Source organism: Mustela putorius, unplaced genomic scaffold (genome assembly GCF_011764305.1).
Source record: "Mustela putorius furo isolate JIRA1106 unplaced genomic scaffold, ASM1176430v1.1 tig00000224_pilon_pilon_pilon, whole genome shotgun sequence".
Lineage (NCBI taxonomy): Eukaryota > Metazoa > Chordata > Mammalia > Carnivora > Mustelidae > Mustela > Mustela putorius.
In genome coordinates this window covers 14,916,301-14,937,222 of record NW_025421321.1, presented here as the reverse complement: position 1 = coordinate 14,937,222, position 20,922 = coordinate 14,916,301, and the positions used below count along the sequence as shown (strand labels likewise).

The 20,922-nt window shown below is 42.1% G+C and overlaps 2 long non-coding RNA genes across 2 annotated transcripts; both read left to right on the top strand.

Moving 5' to 3' along the window:
- Nucleotides 1-1,445: 1,445 nt before the first annotated feature.
- Nucleotides 1,446-14,289, top strand: LOC106005829. The gene is made up of 4 exons (XR_001179485.2): nucleotides 1,446-1,805; nucleotides 7,763-7,945; nucleotides 13,415-13,537; nucleotides 14,241-14,289. It is a non-coding gene; the product is annotated as an uncharacterized LOC106005829 (long non-coding RNA).
- Nucleotides 14,290-14,372: 83 nt separating this feature from the next.
- On the top strand, nucleotides 14,373-15,534 carry LOC123391388. Its single transcript, XR_006606082.1, has 2 exons — nucleotides 14,373-14,425; nucleotides 15,304-15,534. It is a non-coding gene; the product is annotated as an uncharacterized LOC123391388 (long non-coding RNA).
- The last annotated feature ends 5,388 nt before the right edge of the window (nucleotides 15,535-20,922 follow it).

The window sequence follows — 20,922 nt, the reverse complement described above, 5'->3', positions numbered from 1 at the left end:
ACCCAAGTGTGAAGCTTCATCACTGATGAGTAAACTAACCTCTCTGAGCCTCAATTTTCTCATCTTTTAAAAAATAGCTGTAGAGGGGCACCTGGGTGGTTCAGTCATTAAGCATCTGCTTTCAGCTCAGGTCAGGATCCCAGGGTCCTAGGATTGAGCCTGGTTCTGGGATTAAACCCTGCATCGGGCTCCCTGTTCAGAAGGAAGCCTGCTTCTCCCTCTCCCACTCCCCCTGCTTGTGTTCCCTCTCTCATAGTGTCTCTGTCTGTCAAATAAATAAAATCTTTAAAAATAAATAAATAAAAATAAAAACAGCTGTAGGGGCACCTGGCGGGGGGCTCAGGTCATGATCTCAGGGTTCTGGGATCGATCCCCAGATCTGGCTCCCAGTTAGCAGGCAATCTGCTCATCCCTCTCCTACCCCCACTGCCCCGCTTGTGCTCTGTCTCTCAAGTCAATAAAATCTCAAAAAAATCAAAAACAGTTGTAATAATACCTACTTTGCTACATTGCTGTGAGAATTTAATAAGATACCACATGTAAGATGCCTGTCATAGTTTCTGGAACATAACACATGTTCAACAAGTGGTCTGTTATTTTTCTCATTCACACTTGACCCTACTCTTGTAAGCCCTCTTCAACTCACTCCCCAGTTTTCAGAACTCCCTATGCAGTCTCCCTATGGTAGACTGCATCAAGTCTTTCCAAAGATTCCCATGTGGGAATACAGGGACCAGTGCATGTTACCTTACATGGCTAAAGGGGTTTAGCAGATGTGATTAAGGATTTTGAGGTGAGATTATCCTGGGCTACCTGGGTGGTCCATCACAGGGGTCCTTATAAGAGGCAGGAGGACCAGCATCGGAAAAGGAGATGTAACAGAAGCAGGAATTAGAGGTGTGCTCTGAAGATGGAGGGAGGGGCCACCAGCCAAAAAATGCAGGCAGACTCTAAAAAAACCGCAAAGACAAGGAACACAGCCCAGTTGACCCCTTGATTTCTAACCAGGTAAGTCCCATTTGCACCTTCTGAGCTCCAGAGCTACAGTATAATAAATGTACATTTTAAGCTACTAAGTTTGTGGTATCTGTTACAGCAGAAATAAGAAATTAATACTTTCCCTAACTGCAAAAGGAGAGAGCAGACACCAGGCACACCCCTACTGACCTCAGTGTCCATGCCAGCCAGTCACCAGTACTGATGTGGGGCCTGACATGGGGCTCCATCTGCCGGGAGTTTTGAGTTTTGGGGTTTTTTGAGGAGAGGGGAAACTTGGCACAGGGAATTTTGGAAATAGAAAACAAATACAAGCGCCGGCTATTTTGCTAGTTGTATTATTACCACGGCAAACTGTTCCAGAGAACACACGATACGAACACCACAATAAAGTTTCAAAGATATTGGTGTTCCTTTGGCACGGCTACATCTTCGGAATTTAGGCCACAGTCTTGTTTGGGGTGGGTCACTGGGTCCCTGGCCCAGGCCACTCTTTGACCCAGATTTGAACAGAAGAAGGACCACGTGGCCCAGGTGGGAGCGCGGAAGTGGTTGTGTTCGTGGTCACATGACTGCAGAAGCTCCTCCCCTCGGGGCAGGGGCCTCCTCTAGGTGGTACTTCCTCGCCCCCAAGCGACGGACTCCGGGAGTCCGGAAGCGTCTCGGACCGCGTCGGCCTCTTCGATCCCCGCCTTTCGGTGGCACGTGATTCGACCCTTGGCTGGCTCTGGGCGCTTCCCAAAGGCGACCACCGGTGCGGGAATGGGTGAATCCAGGCAGTGAGGCGACCCTCCCAGAGCTGTGAACAGGTCGGTCAAACTCCGCCCTCCTTTTCTGGTCTCACGGCTCACACATCCCGCAAGGGCAGAAGTTGGGGATTCTTGGAAGAAGTACACCAGCCTGTCCGTATCGCGGCGTGCAGGGTGGGAAGGAACTTCAGAGGCGCGCACAAGCCGAGGCGTGGCTGCTCTGCCGTGCCCAGGAGCCTGCCCCGGACTGGAGTGCGTGTGTGCTCTGCCGTGCCCAGGAGCCTGCCCCGGACTGGAGTGCGTGTGTCGGGAGCCAGGGCCTCCTTCAAGAGCCAACCCCTCGGTCCGGGAGCCAAGTCAAGTCCCCCCCCCCCAGTCCTCCATCCCGGGGCCGCACACGCAGAGCGCTCCTGGGCTAGGGAGGAACACATGCGGTCCCTTCAACCAGCCCCCAGTATCTTTCATGTATTCCTCTCAAGAGACCTGTGAGGCGCGGTTCTCACTATGCTGATGAAGAAACTGTTCGAATAGCGCAAACGGCCCGTGTGCAGTGGTTCTGGTGCTTCCTCAGTCCAGGGCTCTTTCCTTTATATGCCGAACGCTCCTTTTTATATGCAAACGAGGCCAATTGTGTCGGTGACACTTTCCTACAAAATGAAACAATGCCATAATTACGAAGGCTTGGGAATTGATGGTATTAAATGGGTAATTTAGGTTTGATGTTACATCCTGGAGTATGTGACCTACGTCCAGAAGGAGTGCCTGTCCAAGTGTCACCTCTGCCATCTGCTGGTCAAATGACAATATAACTGAAGCAAGTGGGTATTGATATTATCATCACATAGAAGTCAAGCACGCCCCTGAGGCTGGGTGAATGATTTTAGTGTGGTCTCTGACTTTTAGGGCCGGAGATGACAAAGTAAAATGTTAAATATACAAATAAGGGTCAGGGGTTTTCCACAATAATCTCTGCTCAGGATGAGGAACCTCACAGTTTACAGTGGAAGGGCCCATTCATCCGTGTATTCAACAAATATTTATTAAATATTGTCTTAAGCTGTTTTCCAGGAAACAGATTCTAGACAGAGGTTTACAGAAGAGAGGGTTTCTGGGGAGTGCTCTTGAGAACACTCCCCAAGAAGGCTTGAGGGAAGCAGAGTGAGAAAGGGTTGAACGGGGTTGATGGTGCCACAGTGGATTTAGTCGATCCTACTGGGAGCTCTGGAGTTGGCTTGGCAAAGAACTCTGTCCTTCTGCATCGACCAGTTATTTGATCAGTGAGCCAAATCAGCTTACACTAGCCACATCTAGGGGAATGAGGGCCTTGGTCCTGAAAGGGGAACCGGGAAACACACCACCTCATCCACTACAGACCTCTACTACATCCTGGGCACTGTGCCATGGTCTAGGGAATGTGATATTGAGCAAAACAACATCTCTTCCTTCAAAGGCATCCAGGGGTACAGAGCCAAAAAGGAAACAAACAAATGTTTTAAAAACACAGGAACTAGGGGCACCTGGGTGGCTCAGTGGGTTAAAGCCTCTGCCTTCGGCTCAGGTCATGATCTCAGGGTCCTGGGATCGAGTCCCTCATGGGGCTCTCTGCTCAATAGGGAGCCTGCTTCCCCTCTCCCCCTCTCTGCCTACTTGTGATCTGTCTGTCAAATAAATAAAATCTTTTTTAAAAATAAATAAATAAAAACAGAAACTAGAAGATTATCTTGTAGCTACAAAATGTGTGCCATTAGCTTAAATAAACAACAAAAGATAAATCCTTGCCTTTTATTGACGGCAATAAAGACGGTTGAAGTATTTAGGGTGAATCTGATGATGTGAAAATTGAAGATGATGGAAAGTTTGTCCCAAAACAGTTCTGGAGAAACTTGCCTATTAAACACGACTGGAGCATTTAGAAATCACTTTGGCCTCCTCTGTGATGGACGGCGGATCCCTCCAGCTCTACCGAAGAATAGGTGATAGAGTTTTTCCTATATGCTGGGACCTGCAAGTGTTCTAAGCTATTGGTAAGAAGGCCGCCCAGAGGTAGATGTCATTGCTGGAGTCGGGGGTGTGCTGACTGCTGATTTGGAGTGGTTCTCCGCAGACACAGCACCTTGGTACCATCAGGAAAGGCAGCTCCTTGATTCCTGGTTAGGCGGAGCCAGGATAGTGCTGAGAGCTCCTGTCTATTGGGTACCCGCCCCCCCATACTGTTGTCCCAGTCATCTCCGCCTCCTCCACATGCCCTTGTCCTTCCTCCTCCCCACTTGTGGCATCTTTATTTCATCTCAGAGAAAAAGGACTTGGACTTGCCTGTTTTCCCAGGCTGCTACTCCAAACTGCTGTAGCATGACAATGCACTCTGTGCCCTGAGCTTGTGAGGGCTTCCATATTTGAAGTGCATAAGACTCTTTCTCTGCCATGAGTTTCAGGGAAATCACGTGAGACTTACAAAGTCAAAAAGTGTCTTCCTTGTCCCCTGGTTTGGTTGTGGTGGCCATTCTCTGAAGTGAGAGGGATGGAATTGTCTCAGAGGTTTGGGTAAAACAGAGGACCACAACGGGTACCGCTGACAGGTCTAGAACATCTCTTCAGAGCTTCAGGTGCTGGCCTTCAAACAGTGCCGTCTAATGTCCTGCCACAAACTCCTCACTCTGTTTGCCTCACTTCTACCTAACTAGCTCCTCCTCCTGAATTCTGTCTGCCAGCTCATGCCCTAAGTAAGCAAGAACACTGAGGGGGGTCATTCTTGCCCTCAAACTCTACTCCCTCCCAGGTGATTAATCATCAGATTCTAGATAGTTGCACATTTGTGGTAACTGCCCCAATTCAAGACACTGCTAAAACCTCCTTACTTGTCCCTGGGGAGCAGAGTTTCTTAACTTCAGCCTAGTGACATTTGGGACTGAATGGATCATTCCTTGTGGAACGGCTGTCATTGGCGTTGGAAGATGTTGAGCCTCACCCCTGGCCTCTACCCACTAGATGTCAGTAGCAACCCTTAGTCATGGCAAAGTCTTCAGACCACTACAGGGCCAAGGGGAAAATGTGTGCCCTAGGTACACTTATCAGAATGTCCTCCCATAGTTTGAGCCAAGTATAAAAAATTAATGAAAGGTTTTGCAACAATAACTGCAAAAAGACTAAATTCACTCTATGCTGACGTAAAATTTAAAGGAGGGAAAACAAACAAAAAGACATCCAGAAACCATTAGAGCAGGATCTTTACAGGGCCCAGGACAAAGTGAAAATACAGAGCCCCTTCTTTAAAACCGATGAAGAATTTCAAAACAGTGACAGAAGAATGTTAAGCCAAGTGTGGAGCCTTTCTAAGTGTGGGGTCCTATTCAGCTGCACAGTTCTCATACCCATGAAGCTCACCCTGAACCCCATGTTATCCAATCTGCCTGATGGGGAATGTGACAGCTATGTGGGTCCTGGGAACCCCAAGCTGATTGGAAACAACTGTTCCCATTGCACAATAACACAGCATCCTAGAACAAACAGCACTGTGAATTTTTGGCATTAATTTTTATTTTAAAAATATTGCATTAAATATCTTGATTACTGGGGCGCCTGGGTGCCTCAGTTGGTTAAAGCCTCTACCTTTGGCTCAGGTCATGATCCCAGAGTCCTGGGATTGAGCCCCACATTGGGCTGTCTGCATGGCGAGAAGCCTGCTTCCCCCCCCCACCCTCTGCCTGCCTCTGCCTATTTGTGATCTCTGTCTGATAAATAAATAGAATCTTTTAAAAAGAATCTTGATTACTGAGGATTTTTAAAAATATTTATTTGAGGTGGGGGGCAAAGGGAGAAGGAAAATCTCAAGCAGGCTCCCCACTGAGCACAGAGGCCCCATGCAGGGCTTGATCTTACGACCCTGACGTCAGGACCCTGAGCTCATGACCCTAAGATCGGGACCCTGAGATTTTGGCAACCCTTTAAATTTTACACCTGAGGAGAGTTCCTCAATTGCTGTACCCTAATCTGAGACTTTGTCAAGTGTTCCCTGCTGAATTAGAGGAGTGGTTCTCAAACTTTGGCCAGTATCAAAATCACCCGGGGAGCTTAAGACATGGACAGATGGGCCCCAGTCCTGGTTTCTGATTCAGTCAGTCTGGGGTGGGGCCTGAGGGTGTGCATTTCTAACAAATCCCCAGATAATGTTGAAGCTGCTAGTCTGGGCCCATTGAGAACCACTGCTTTCAAGCCATCCTTCATGTGCCAGTGAGAATGACATTTCCAAAACACATGGCACTTCTCTGCTTAACTCTTCATGGTTCCCCATGGCCTATAGAAGACAGCAGGTGCTCCTTGGCATAGCAGGCATTACCCCAAAGGCCACCTTTCCAGTCCTTTCTGTGTATCCCTCATAGTGCTCTAGTACTATGCGACCAAATGACTCTGACTCAAATTATCTGTCATCATCCCCAGAAACCTTTCTAAAGCCTCTAGATCGAGCTAAATGCCTTTTCTTTGTCCTCCCACTGCCCTCTGAATATACCCCTCTGTTAGCATTTAATTTTGTACTGAAATGATCTATTTGTGTAAATGTCTACCCCTATCAGATTGTAGGATCCTGGAGGGATTTTCTTTATTCTTCTAGTCACTGTTTGTCTTCTGTGACAGTGCTCCAATAGCATCTAATGAACTGAGCCCAACTGACCTGAACACCATTCTGTTACAGTGCAGTAAAAACAGAAAAAGAATACAATCTTTTTTTTTTTTAAGTTTGTTTGTTTGTTTGTTTGTTTGTCAGAGAGAGCACACAAGCAGGGGGAACAGCAGGGAGAGGGAAAAGGTAGCTCCCTGCTGAGCAGAGAGCCTGATGTAGGACTCGATTCCAGGACCCGGGGATCATGACCTGAGCCAAAGGCAGACACTTAATGGACTGAGGCATGCAGGTGTCCCGAAAGAATATGATCTTGAGTGAAAGCTTGAGATGTAAGTACATAAGGGGAACACAGCCGAGTCTCAGGAGTCTTGAAGCTTAAGGCTCTGGCAGATAGTTTTTCAGTTGTTTGTAACAGTCTATTGCTTTTTAATGCAGAATTGACCCTTACTGTGTTACTGATGACCTCTAGATCCTGTTGATAGCAATATCCATATAAACCATGAAAGAAAGCAGCTAAGAAAGAAAAAATGTGAAGCACTGGTTAGAACCAGTAAGAAATGCAACCAGCAAGAAAGAGCAACAGTAGAATAGAATGGTCTAGGATGACACAGATAGAAAAACAGAGCACAAAAGAAAAAGTTCTTATAGTCAGAAGGAAAGTAGGTTGTTGGGGTTTTTTCCCTCCACTAAGAGGTAATTCTTATCATGTTAAAATTCTTCAATAGTACCTGTTATATTGAAAATGTTTCAAGAGATCAGTTGGTTTCATTGCTTTAAAATAGGTTTGAAGAATTATTTTATAATATGAAAGATTAACACTAAACTTCAAAGTACAGAGTCACCATATGAATCAGTTTAAGTGAAATTTGTTTGGATACTTGGCTCCTGATGTCATGGAAAAGGGATGGAAAATGTGAAATTCACAATACCTCAAAGGAGAGAATGATCTGCAATCTACCATGGAAATTTACTTTTGGGACAAAGTAAACCAAAATTCGGGGATAAAAGCATTGCCCACCAAACTTTAAGAAAGCAAGCTACATGGCAATACTTCAAATATCCAATAATGTCTCTGAGAAAAATGAGAAGCCACACAGTATCTTTCCGACATACTGATTTCCATCATACATCTTTGTCACTTTCCACATCTTTTTAAATAGACACATTCTTGTTAGGGAAATTTGAATATAATCTATATCATTTGATATCGTGATAGGGTATTTAAGGAATAATACTGCAGTGGACCCAGAGGTCTTCAGGGAAGGACTTGCTGCCCAGGCTGCTCATAATTTGGTGACCAGCTGTCACTCCTATCAGGGTTTCCCTAAACTTTTGCCACGTCCAAGCACAGACCCTTCCATCCAACTATTGATAAACTGACAGCATTCTTGGTATATTTCAGGTCTCTGTGGGAGAACTCCGATTGAGCTCATATGTGCTCAAGGACTCCCTGTGGCATTTCCTGAGGCTTTGGGGAGCCTACATCACAGTTCTCTCTCCAATCCTGCATCCTCACGTCCAACAGAAAAGTGGTCCCTGGGGCACCTGGCTGGCTCAGGTAGTTAAGTGGTTGCCTTCGGCTCAGGTAATGATCTCAGGGTCCTGGGATGGAGCCCTGCCTCGGGCTCCCTGCTCAGCCAGAAGCCTGCTTTCCTCACCCCTCTGTTCCTCCCCCCAACTCTTGCCCACGCTTGCTCTCTCTCTCTCTGCTCTCTCTACCAAATAAATAATCTTTTTTTAAAAAAAGGTGGTCCCTAATAAATATCCTGAATGTAAGCCCTGTCTCACAGAACACAGATGTTTTCACAGAACTGATGGAAGACATATATTAACAAGTTTATGGAATAAGACATATTTATGGTTCTTCACCTCTTTTACTAGTTAAACAGCTAGAACATGGATAGATGGATGGATGAATGGATAGATAGATAGGCAGAATAGATATACCAATAGATCTTTGTCTATATTAATTTTCACTCTGCAGTCATTCCTTTTCTGATGTAGGATGGTCATTGGATTTTCCAGTCATTACTCCTCAAAGTAACAGAATCAGGAAATGACATTCAGAAACAGAACTAATTATTCACTCATTCATTCATTCAACAAATATTTAGTGAGTGCATTACTCTCTGCCAGGCCCTTTACTGTGCCTACTGCTGAATGATACAAAGTACACTGAGACATGTTTTCTGTTCTCTAAGGAATTCCATCTAACATTGCCAAGGGTTGGAACAGAGGAAAACACTCACTGATTATAGGGATAGGACAAAGAAGAAAGTGATTATTTTGGCTTTTGTGAGGCAAGAGAAGCCACACAGCCAACGGTTTTTCAGGATTTAGAAGTGACTGTGTGGTAAATAGGTGGCATTCCAACCGTTCCCAGCAGAGGGAACAACACAGGCAAAGACTTGAATACACGAAACAGATCAGAGCCTTTGGGGAGGGTGAGTCTTCAGCCTGGCAAATACTCTCACTATTCACCCTTTTCCAAGAATGAAACACTCTTGACTCTCCTCATTTCCCACCCGAGTTAACTCCTGTCTTTTGTGTCTTTGTTAGAACAGTATTTCCTCCAAGAAGCCTTCCCTGATTCCCTTGAAACTGGATCACATGAGTCTGCTATAGGGTCCCACCTGTCCCAAGTGTCCAGGACTTCCACCTTTCACAGCCTTCATTATCCTGTGCTTTAACGGTCAATTTACTTATTATTTGCCTCTGACTAGACTGTAACCTCACTGTGCATCATCAGATCGCAGCATAGTGCTTAAAAGAGAAAAGGTACCATTTGTTGAATGACTAAATCATACAAGTCTGGGAAGGTATATTTTATGTATTTAACAAACACTTATTCGATGCCAATTATGTACTAGACATCTGTAGGCACTGGAAATAATAATAATAATAATTCTACTGCAAAAAACAAGTAATAGACAAACTGCTAATAAGGTAATACTAAGCAGGATGGGGAAGGAGAAGGTTCTCATTTATTTCATATAAGGTAATCACGAAAGACTTCACGCATGAGGTTATATTTGAGCAAAGTCCAAAAGGAAATGAAAGAATGAGCTATAAATATTTGACAAATAGGAGATACATTAGAAACATTCACAATTCTTGGGGCGCCTGGGTGGCTCAGTGGGTTAAAGCCTCTGCCTTCAGCTCAGGTCATGATCCCAGGGTCGTGGGATCAAGCCCCGCATCAGGCTCTCTGCTCAGCGGGGAGCCTGCTTCCCCTCTCTCTCTGCCTGCCTCTCTGTCTACTTTGATTTCTCTCTCAAATAAATAAATAAAATCTTAAAAAAAAAAAAAAAGAAAGAAACATTCACAATTCTTAAAATTACCCCATTGTTGCTGGCTTTATACCATGGCTAATTTCTCTCAGCTATTGTGAGTAATGCCATGAAGGATTTTGTTAAATTCTCCCTTTTATTGTGGCTATCTCTTTAGGCGCTACCTAAACATCTCAAGGTTCTTTCTTTCACAATCCATTTTATAAGGGTTCCTGTAGTGGTCAGGAGATCTCTTTGTTTCTAAAGCATTTTGAAATTATAGGCTAACCCAAACAATGTCCACTATCAGTTCAAATATTTTATGGTTTGTTTGTTGACAGGCTTGGGAAAGAGCAACAAATATGGCCACTGAACTTGTTTCATTTCTGGGAGAAGCTTGAATTTCCAGGGTCAATTCAAGTCTGTGATAGCCTCACCTCTTTGGCAATTTTTAGTTTAAGTATAAACAATTACAAAATTATGTCAGGGATATGTAAGGAAGTCTCTACAAGGTCTGTAAGGGACCAGGAAAGTTCTGTGGTAGGGATTAAGTCATCACAGGATTTTCTTTTTCCATGGAAAGGAAGGACAGTGGCTATGTTAGTGTTGCAGTGATATGGAAAGGGCAGCACAGTTTTGTTTTAAAAATTAGGTGGTGGGGCACCTGGGTGGCTCAGTGGGTTAAAGCCTCTGCCTTCGGCTCAGGTCATGATCTCAGGGTCCTGGAATCGAGCCCCACATCGGGCTCTCTGCTCAGCAGGGAGCCTGCTTCCCTTCCTCTCTCTCTGACTGCCTCTCTGCCTACCTGTGATCTCTGTCTGTCAGATAAATAAAATCTTTAAAAAAAAATTAGGTGGTGACCAGCTGAAAAGTGATGAACATTTTCTATCAATAGAAGAGTCTGGGGAAAAAAAAAAATAAAAAGAAGAGTTTGTATAGCATGGGAACCATTATGTTTAGTGGAGACCTTAAAACAAAATCAGTTGAAATTTGTACACATTTTGCTGTTGCTGTCACATTTTCAGACAAGGCAGTTATATTTTGGTTACTCAGTAAAAGACTGAAATAAGCAATAGGTCTCTGAAGATTACCTGGTATTTGAATTAATACTGCTAGTGTTTATTCAGACTTTGCATCAACAAAAAGGGAAATACAAATTGTGAATCTAGAATTCTGGAAAACACATTTCGATAGTTTTTATAACAGTCTTTATAATAAAAACTTGAGAAGTATACAATCCTAGAAAGTACACAATCACATGTGTTTGTATTTAAGAAAGATATTTTACTTAAGTATAATTTGCCCAAGAAGATAAACTCTCTTTTTAGTGTCAGGTTTTTCTTTTTCATCCTAAGTCTGACAAAAAAAAAAAAAAAAAAGGAAAGAAAGAATGAAAAAAAGAAAAAACCTCTCATACAGGTTACGAATTAAGTATAATTTGGAGAATTTTAGACAAACCTGTTTATTCCTATTTTCCTTTCTTTTATAGTGGGATGGAGCAACTCTTTCTCTTATTTAGGAATCTGAAAGAGAGTTCATCATAAAAGGCATCTTAGCAGTTTTATTATTCAGAATTTGAGGCTTGAATTTTAAAAGGCAACATCAAGAATGATTAAAAGAGACATATTAATAAATATCTGAAGGCTAACAATTTGCAGCAAAGTTGTGAAAACAAAGCAATAAATAATTTCTAGGAATTTTCCTTTTTTTAGAAGTAAGGACTCTTTTTTTTTTTTTTTTTAAGATTTATTTCAAGTAGACTCCGAACCCAACGTGGGGCTTGAACTTATAATCTTAAGATCAAGAGTCACATGCTCTACTGACTGAGCCAACCAGGCACCCCAAAAGTAGGGACTCAAAAAGTGACTTATGACTACGTCAGGAAGCGCCAAGTGTGAGTAGAATAATTTGATGACCTCAATGATTTGTACATAAAACAAAGTACTCATTTTGTAGAAAAAAAGATCCAAATTCTAATATTACTCCTTTGATATTATTCACATAACAATCTGCACTAAAGGACTTATTGATACATCTTTATATGTACTCATTCCCACATTCATATACAAATATATGAATATGCAAATAGGTATTGACTTGAAGCATTTAACTATAGTTTTAAAATATAATTAACTTAGTAATAAAGTAAGTATATCGTAGTAAATTTACCCTCTTAATAAACTATAACTTCCTTAAAAAAAAGGAAAACATGGTGCACCTGGGTGGCTCAGTGAGTTAAGCAGCTGTCTTCCGTTTGGGTCATGATCCCAGGGTCCTGGCATCGAGCTCCACATCAGGCTCAGTGGAGAGCCTGCTTCTCCCTCTACTTCTGCCTGCCATTCTGCCTACTTGTGCTCTCTACCTCTATCTCTCTGTCAAATAAGTAAATAAAAATCTTACAAAATAAAACCAGAAAAGCATATGCATTATCACTGTGCCTATTTATATTTTAAAATATTATTGTATCTAGTGTAATTAAACATCTATATGGTCACATTTAACCAAAGTAACCAACATTTCTTTTCTTCAGACACAAAAGAAAACTAGGGAATTGAAAACCAAATACTGTTTATCTATTTTTTTCTCCTTCAGTATTTCATATAATTTTAACAAATTTGAGGAGGTTTCACAGACCTGTACCCCAGAAACAAATAATACATTAAATGTTAATTAAAAAATAAAATAAAAAATTTAAGGGACGGGGCACCTGGATGGCTCAGTGGGTTTAAGCCTCTGCCTTCAGCTCAGGTCATGATCCCAGGGTCCTGGGATCAAGACCTGCATCAGGTTCTTTGCTTGGTGAGGAATCTGCTTCTTCCTCTTTCTCTCTGCCTACTTGTGATCTGTCAAATAAATAAATAAATAAAATCTAAAAAAAAAAAAAATTAAGGGGCAAAAATAAATTGTGTGTGTATCATCTAAAAATATTTGCATATTTTGTTAATCTAGTGTCAATTTAAGCAATAAAGGTAACTTAATATTATGTTTAGTGACCAACAGTTTGTTTGTGTTTCTTCTTTTTTTATTTTTTAAAAATATTTTATTTAGAGGGGCACCTGGGTGGCTCAGTGGGTTAAAAATATTTTTATTTGAGAGAGAGAGAGCATAAACAGGGAGAAGGGCAAAGCAAGAGGGACAAGCAGACTCCCCGCTGAGCAGGGAGCCCAATGAGGGGCTCAGTCCCAGGATCCTGAAATCATGACCTGAGCTGAAGTCAGAGGCTTAACCCACTGGGCCACCCAGACACCCCTCTCTGTTTCTTCTTTTAGAAACTACCTGTTCATCCAGAGATTATTTATTAATCAAATTAATGATTTGCCTAAGATTTTAAAGTTAGTTAAAAATCTGGAAATGATAACATAGCTAACACATTAAATCCCTATCATTTGTAGTATTGTAAGAATTTCATAAAATTAAACCTTTTGAACAAACATTCATTATCATTCCATTTAGTTGAGTACAATTTTATAATATAACTTTTCACTTAAAGCAAGTTGTGGAAATGGTAATAATTAACTTAATTCATAAAACCAGGATAAAAAATTTAAGAAGTTTGAATCACAAGAAATTTAACCCTGGTCTTGAATAAAACAAACTGGTGGGCTGACATTTTTTATATGGTAAACTAATTTTTAAAGCCTCTCAAACATGACAAAAATTATTCTTTCATCTTAAAATTAAAGGCTTTTCTTCTTATCTCATAGCTGTTAAGCAGGCGAGTGTGTAAACATACTTTTTAGTGTCAACAAGAGGAAACAGTTTAATAATTTTTTTCTTTCTTTTAGATACTTTTGACTGCTTATCTGGGCTATATTCTTCTAGTGAGCACATAACCACCAAATGCATCTTTAAAATTAATTAATCTTTAAAGTCTCCCAAGAGAAGAAAAGAAACAGCAAAAACATGAGGTAACCAGCTTCAGTCAAATATGAAATTGTTCTCGTAAAAAGCTAATTATGTTCCCCGGCAAGGAGGGGAAAGAAAGTTTAGATAGAGAAAAAAATAAATGTTTGATATATACATGCACAAAAGAGAGTGATATGTAGTTGGTTTGGATGAAACTTGACTCCTTGACAACTTCAATAAGCCACAAATTAAAAACGTGTGGTCTCATTAATTCTTGAAGTCCAGAAACAAAGAAGGGGATATTTCTATGGTTAAACAGAATTTTCTGTCTCTTAACAATCGAGTCAATATCCTCAAGAGATTTTCTTTTTGTTCTAAGGCACTTCTCAAATGAACAACCTCACTCATGTCAAAATTTCCCCCAAGCTGGCCACTGCATTCCAAACCGTCCCTGGTGAAATTATTGCCAGTTAGAGAAAGTTAGTTGTACAAGTTAGCAGGTAAAGAGAAAATACAAAGGCAGCAGATAAGTTGCTTGGAAGAGGTGCAGTTTTTACTGAGAAAAGCACGGGAGGATGGAATGGTCCGTAAGAATAAGGCTTGGCTAGTTTTGTGAACCTGGAGCTGGGCCAAATGCCAATTGTGCTAATCCAGAGCTGAACAGAATCTCCCAATTTAGTACAGACACAATTAGTGCATATTTGTGATTATACTAAAAACCTTAGAATTGCTATATTTTAAAGATTTTATTTATTTATTTGACAGAGAGAGACACAGCGAAAGAGGGAGTACAATCAGGGGGAGTGGGAGAGGGAGAGAAGCAGGCTTCCTGCAGAGCAGGGAGCCGGATGCTGGCCTCGATCCTAGGACCCTGGTATCCTGACCTGAGCCAAAGGCAGACGCTTAACAACTGAGCCACCGAGGCACCTCGAATTGTACATTTTAAATAGGTGAGTTGCATAGTGTATGAATTATATCTCAATAAAGCTGCCATGAACAAAGTCTTCCAAAAGACTATTATATTTGAAAAATACAAGAGCATTGAAATAGTTTTTTTTTAAGAGTTCTTTCTTTTTTTTTTTTTTTAAGATTTTATCTATTTATTTGACAGACAGAGATCGCAAGTAGGCAGAGAGCAGGCAAAGATAGAGGAGGAAGCAGGCTCCCCATGGAGCAGAGAGCCCGATGTGGGGCTCGATCCCAGGACGCTGGGATCATGACCTGAGCTGAAGGCAGAGGCTTAACCCACTGAGCCACCCAGGTGCCCCCTAGTTTTGTTGTTTTTATACTAGTGAAAAACTAGAAACAACCTAATTGTACATTAACAAGAGAATTGTTAAATACATTAAGGCATGATCCTTTGATGGTATGTTAGCTGGTCATTAAAAATGGTTTCAGATAATACATAACAACAAAGAAAATGCTCACAATAGGATCTCAAGTGTAAAAGCAAGAGAAAACGTGTGAATTCCGCATTATCTTCTAAGGAAATCTCATTAAGGGAAAACAGTGTATAGAAATAAACACTAAATGGAAAAACAACAGCATGATAGCGTTTATGAATGATGGATTGTGGTTAATTTGTTTTCTTTGTTCTCTTTATGTTTTCCAATGAAAATGAATTTATATCGCTTTTTAATCAGGAAACAAAATGTTGTAAAACAAAAATGGCTATGGGGAACTAAAAACATGTTTTTATGCTGATTGGAGCATTTAACGGGGTAACACAGCACTAAAGTTCAAAGTACAGGGTCACCGTATGAATTTGGTTAAGTGAAGTCACAGACTTCTGAAAACAAGGATATAAGTCATTACTTTTTCATTTCAGTTGTTACTCTGAAATGCTGCTGCCAAGTCATCTCACATGACTCCAACGAGGCTCAGAGCAAACCCACCCACCTCTTGAGTTCAACACGACATTGACCCTCTTCTGTCCCCACATATGGTTCTCTCATCTGTACATTTCTCTGACTTCATCTCCCTGCTTCTCCTCACTTTGACTTGGGATCTTCCTGCTGTGTATCTGCTATCCTTCAAATAAATGCTTCATGCGAGCTGACAATAGCTTGTGTGTTCTACAGTTGTAGATTTGATTCCGTTCAGTGCCAGTCAATACCTCTTCCATGGCCCTGCCGGGTTCTCTGAAACAGCCATGCTACATCCAATAGGCAACGGTAGAAGACACCTGGGGACAGGCACTTTGGATCACATTGTGGGTTGTCTGGCTCCTCAACATCTCAATGTTAGCTGTTACAATTACGCCTTCAAGAGAGATCCCAAGCCTCTCTCCTTCCAGCTGGGCAGGCTCCTTTAACCTACCTCGTGGATGCCTCATTCATTCATTCATTCATTCATATGCAGGTTTATTCCTCCTGGGCTCAGGCAATTCACTCTCACCCCCCACAAGGAAGTAACCAGTTCTTTCTGATTCACCAAATCTTTCCCTAGCTCAAGCCCCACCTCCTAAGCATTCTCTACTTGCTACCGCCCTGTTCACCTTTGCTTTTTCCCACAGTCTTTTGAGGATCCTCTTTCATTTTACAATTATTACCTAGCACATAATAATGTCCTTGTTTTTTTAATTTTTTTTAACATTTTATTTATTTACTTGACAGAGAAAGACAAGAGTGGGAACAGAAGCAGGGGGAGTGTGAGAGGAAGAATCAGGCTTCTCACTGAGCAGGAAGCCTGATGTGGGGCCTCCATCCCAGGACCCTGGGATCCTGGCCTGAGCCGAAGGCAGACGCTTAACAACTGAGTCACCCAGGCGCCCCAACAATGTCCTTATAATGGGTCTTCTCTGTAGTTCTCTGTGTCAGGGGATGTTGTGGTCAGTTTTGCTGTGTTTTTTTGTTCCTTTACTTCTGGCTTAAACTGTCCCTTTTTGCAGTAGAAAAAGAAAGGGGGGGGAGATTTTTCTTTCTTTTTAAAGATTTTATTTATTTATTTGAGAGAGAGAGAGAGAACATGAGAAGGAGAGGTCAGAGGGAGAAGTAGACTCCCTGCAGAGCTGGTAGCCCGATGTGGGACTCGATCCCAGGACTACAGGATCATGACCTGAGCCAAAGGCAGTCGCCCAACCAACTGAGTCACCCAGGCGCCTGAGAGGGGAGATTTTTTAGTTAGGAGCTGTGATACAGATCTGTACCAGAATGGCTGCCTCTGGCTGGTAAGTACTGACCCCCAAAAGAATAAATCATCAGTTCATATTTAATGCTTTTTCATACTGTCTGGGTCACTGTCTTCCTGTGTGACTCTCATGTGTGGTGTTTTTGTTTTTAACTTCATGGGTCCTGACCAAGTCATGGCTTACTACCTCTCAGTCTGCCTCAGTGGTTCTCTTCCTTTCATTTGCCCTAAAATAAGTGATCTGCAAAGCTCTGCCCCAGCATTTTTCTTTCTCCTTTGTATACACCTGTTCTTTCTCTGTGGTCTTACCAATGCCCACTAAACTCTTACCTCCCCAAGTCCCGGCCTTGACAGGATCCCACTTGTGAGCTGCTCCCCACACCAGGCTGTGATAGTAGGGGCCCCGTTCACCTGATGGGGTGAGGTGAGGTTGAATGGGGTTCTGCTTTCATGGCAGACCCAAAATATTGAGCAGGCCATTACAACCTCGGTACTGGCGACACACCAGCAGGCCAGGCATCTACCTCCACTAGGAAGCTTACAGCCAGCTCCGCTGGTGCTCAGAGTCTGGACATCTTAGGGTATCCCAGCCTATACCCCAGACTTGTATCCCAGTCAGCTGGGGAGAGCTTAATCCTGCCAGCCGTATTTCTTTTTCCCAATCTTCTTCCCCTTGTCTTTGATATATTTCCCCAGGTGCTGGGAATGCTCGTGTCAGAACTGGGGTTTCCACTCTACTCTGGCCACATGCTCCTTCAAGGTGGGGGTTAGTGTCTCCTCCCTCTGTTGGATGTTACACGTGATCAGATTAAAGAGCCAGACCTGTCTTCCCAAGTCTTTACCCAGCTGCCTTATCCCTGCTTCCTCCGATCTCTCTGTCCTTGTTCCCAGTATACCAAGTGGCTGTGTGGTCGGCAATCATTCTGGAATTCACAAGAGTCCCCCCGCCATGCATATTACCTTGAAATGTACACCCAAACTCAGACCTTTCTCCCCAACCCAGCCTGACTCATCTGCTGCTGTCTCTCTTCTCAGGTTGTGCTTGACACATCTAAACCAAATCTCATTCTTTTCCAGTTAATGAATTCCTCTTCTCCTTGTTCCTCTACTTTGGTTAATCATTTCCCAGTGACACAAAGCCTCCCAACCTTCAAATTAGTTGTTAGAATTTGTCGAATCAGTTTTTCAAAAGAAGTTGAGATGCCACATAGAGTAGCGGTTACTGTGACACCAGAATTCCCAACTCCATCACAAAATATCTGGGTAACCTGAGGATGGTGATGGAACTTCTCTGTGCCTGAGTTGTCCCATCTGTCAGATGGGAAAAACAACTCTCCCTGTATCATAAAACTGCCATGAGTTCATATATGCTAAAGTACTTGGAAGAATGCTCGTCGCATTGTGTCACCCTCCTACTATTTTTATCTATTTCCCCCCCAGAACCTTCGATTCCATGATGGCCATTCATTTCATTCCCCCTAGTTCATCTCTTCACAGAACTTGTTCCTTAGCTCCTGTTCCTTCCTCTCTCAGCTGTTCTTGCTGCATGCTGGATAGAGCTTTCTGAAGCAAGGCTTCAGTCACCACTGCTTTTCTCCATCACCTCTGGCTCTCACCGGGATGACGGAAATAGTTCCCCATCTGGTCGCATTGAATCTCCTTGTGTCTTTTCTAACCACCTCCATATTCTTGTCCCATCTGATCTCCTCATATCCCTGTTCAAAACACTGTGGTGGATTCCCAGCACTCCTGGAATAATTATAGCCCACAGCCTTGCTACTTCAAGTATGACCCTGGAGCTTGTTAGAAATGCAGAATCTTGGTTCCCATCCCAGACCTAGTACATCTGAATTCGCATTTTAACAAGATCTCTTCCATTAAAGTTTGAGAAGCCCTGCTCTTTGAGGCCTTAGATGGTCTGGTCTTCTTTCTTCAACAGCCTGTTCCTGCTCTACTTCTCCCCTTGCTCACTGAGCCTAATTGTGTTCCTGCCTTTCTGACCTCCTTTAGGTCCTTCCAATATCCCAGAATTCTCATTACCACAAGACCTGGTACCTATGCTTCCCACAACCCATGCTGTTCCCATCATCCTTTTGCTTTTGCCTGGCTACTTCCTTCAGGCCTCAGCTCAACTGTCATTTAATCAAAGAAGGCTTTTCTGACTCCTAAAACCAGGCCAGATCTCCTTATTATTCAGTTGTAGCATCTTGTGCTTTTCCTTTAGAACACCTAATGCAATTTGTAATCATACATTTATTTGCGTGAATATTTCATGAATGCTTATCTCTCCCCCTAGACCCCAACTCTATGAAGATAGAAACCCATGTTTGTTTTGCTTATCTTTGTATTCCTCAGAATCTAGTACAGTCCCTGGAATATTTTAAGTGCTTAATAAAATATATCTATTGCCACCTTTGTTCATTCACATGAGATATGTTTTGTATACCTACTATATATCATCCACTAGATGCTGGGTGTATATTAGAAAGGAAAACCACATAGTTTCTGTTCTCATCACAGTCCAGTGGGGGGAAACAGGCAATCAAATAATCACAAATAAATATAAATATAATTTTACAACTGAGATAAATACTGTGAAGCAAAGATACAGAATGCCATGAACATTCAGAAGGCTGGTCAGAGATATTTCCCAACTGTTGCTACTCAATACAAAAACATAAAATTCAACATGTCTTTTCCTTTTTAGAATAGCTTTATTGAGGCTTAATTCATACATGATTCACTCATTTAAACTATACCTGTCAATGGTGTCTTGCATATTCATAGAGTTGTATAATCATCACCACAAATTTAAAGAATGTATTCATTTGCCCCAAAGAAACCCCTCTCCCCTTAGCCATCCTTCCCATCCTCCCCTGCCCTTTACCACTACTAATCTATTTCCTGGCTCTATGAATTTATCAATTCTGGACATTTCATGTAAGTGAGATCATATAAAATGTGATCTGTTGTGACTCACTTCTTTCACTTAGTATAAAACTTTCAAAATTTATCTATGCTGTAGCATTTATAAATACCTCATTTCTTTTTATTGCTAAATAATATTCTATTGTATCATGTGTTTTTCTTAGCACAGCCAGAAACAGGAAGCCATTCTACTGTATTTGCCATAGCCAAACAAATTCAGTTTGTCATGTTTCTAGAAAAAGGTGACAGTAAGTAAATGTTGGCTGAGATTTACAAGTGTGGCAGCCTTGTTTAGAACACTTCTTTTCATGAGTGACTTTATTCACTCAGCTCTCTTAGTCTGTTTAGTATTCTGACTCACAAACGGAAGTGATTCTATTTTGGCATTCTTTCTCTCTTTCTCCTGCACTTAGTTCTTTGGTCTCTACTGACTTGCTGCCTTAAATTATGCAAGTTACTTAAACTCTGTTTATTTAACTCCTGCATGCTCTGAAAAAATAGGCCCAGTCCAGCCTGCTTGTTTGCCAAAGCTGTTTGGAGACAATTTTTCATATGATATGCATCATCAGCTCCCACAGAAGGCAAAAGGAATTTGATGTGTGGGGGTAGTCTGGGATCCAGTCCAAAATTAGTGCTCATCTGGAAGAAATATGGAAGCCTGATACTTGCTCACTGGCCTTTTAGTTGTACTCACTGATTGCCTTGCCTCTAAGGAACTTTGTAAATCTTTATCTCTTTTATGTGTTTTCTATGTAAGGTGAGATAAGCTTTAAAAAAAAAAAGATGGTAATGGAAAAAGCCTTCTGACATTCTTTATTGGCCAACTGTGAACCAAAGAGAGTGATTTGTCTAACCTGGCTTTATGACCTGCAGAATTACCCATGATATTCAGGATTCTGATTTTCCCCCTTGAGACTGTCCTTGCCAGACCCCATCTTGGGATGTAAAATCCAATTAGATTAAAATTCTCACTCATCCACTTATTCAGGGTTCTGCGCTGGGTGCCGAGGAGGCTACAAAAAGAAAGAAAATGAATCCCTGGTTTCAAAGAGCTCACAATTTAACGGAGAGATTAGAAGCAGTACATGAGGCCGAATGAGCTAAGTGCCAAGAGGAGTAGAAACAAGAGAAGAGATTATTGCTAGGAGGGCTGGTTACAGGAATGGTTACAAGGAGATTATTTGAGCTATGTCTCAGAGGACAGTTAGAATTTTTAAAGGGGACGTAGGAAATAGCAGGTAAACGTTCCAAATGGACTTCCCTGAGGTGTGTGAAGGGCAGCTCTAAAAAATTAAACCTGCATAAGTAGGACGGAGGCCTCGAATACCAGCCCAGGGAGTCAATTCTTGATAATTTAAGCAAAAGAAAGCCAAAGAAATCTTTAGCAGGG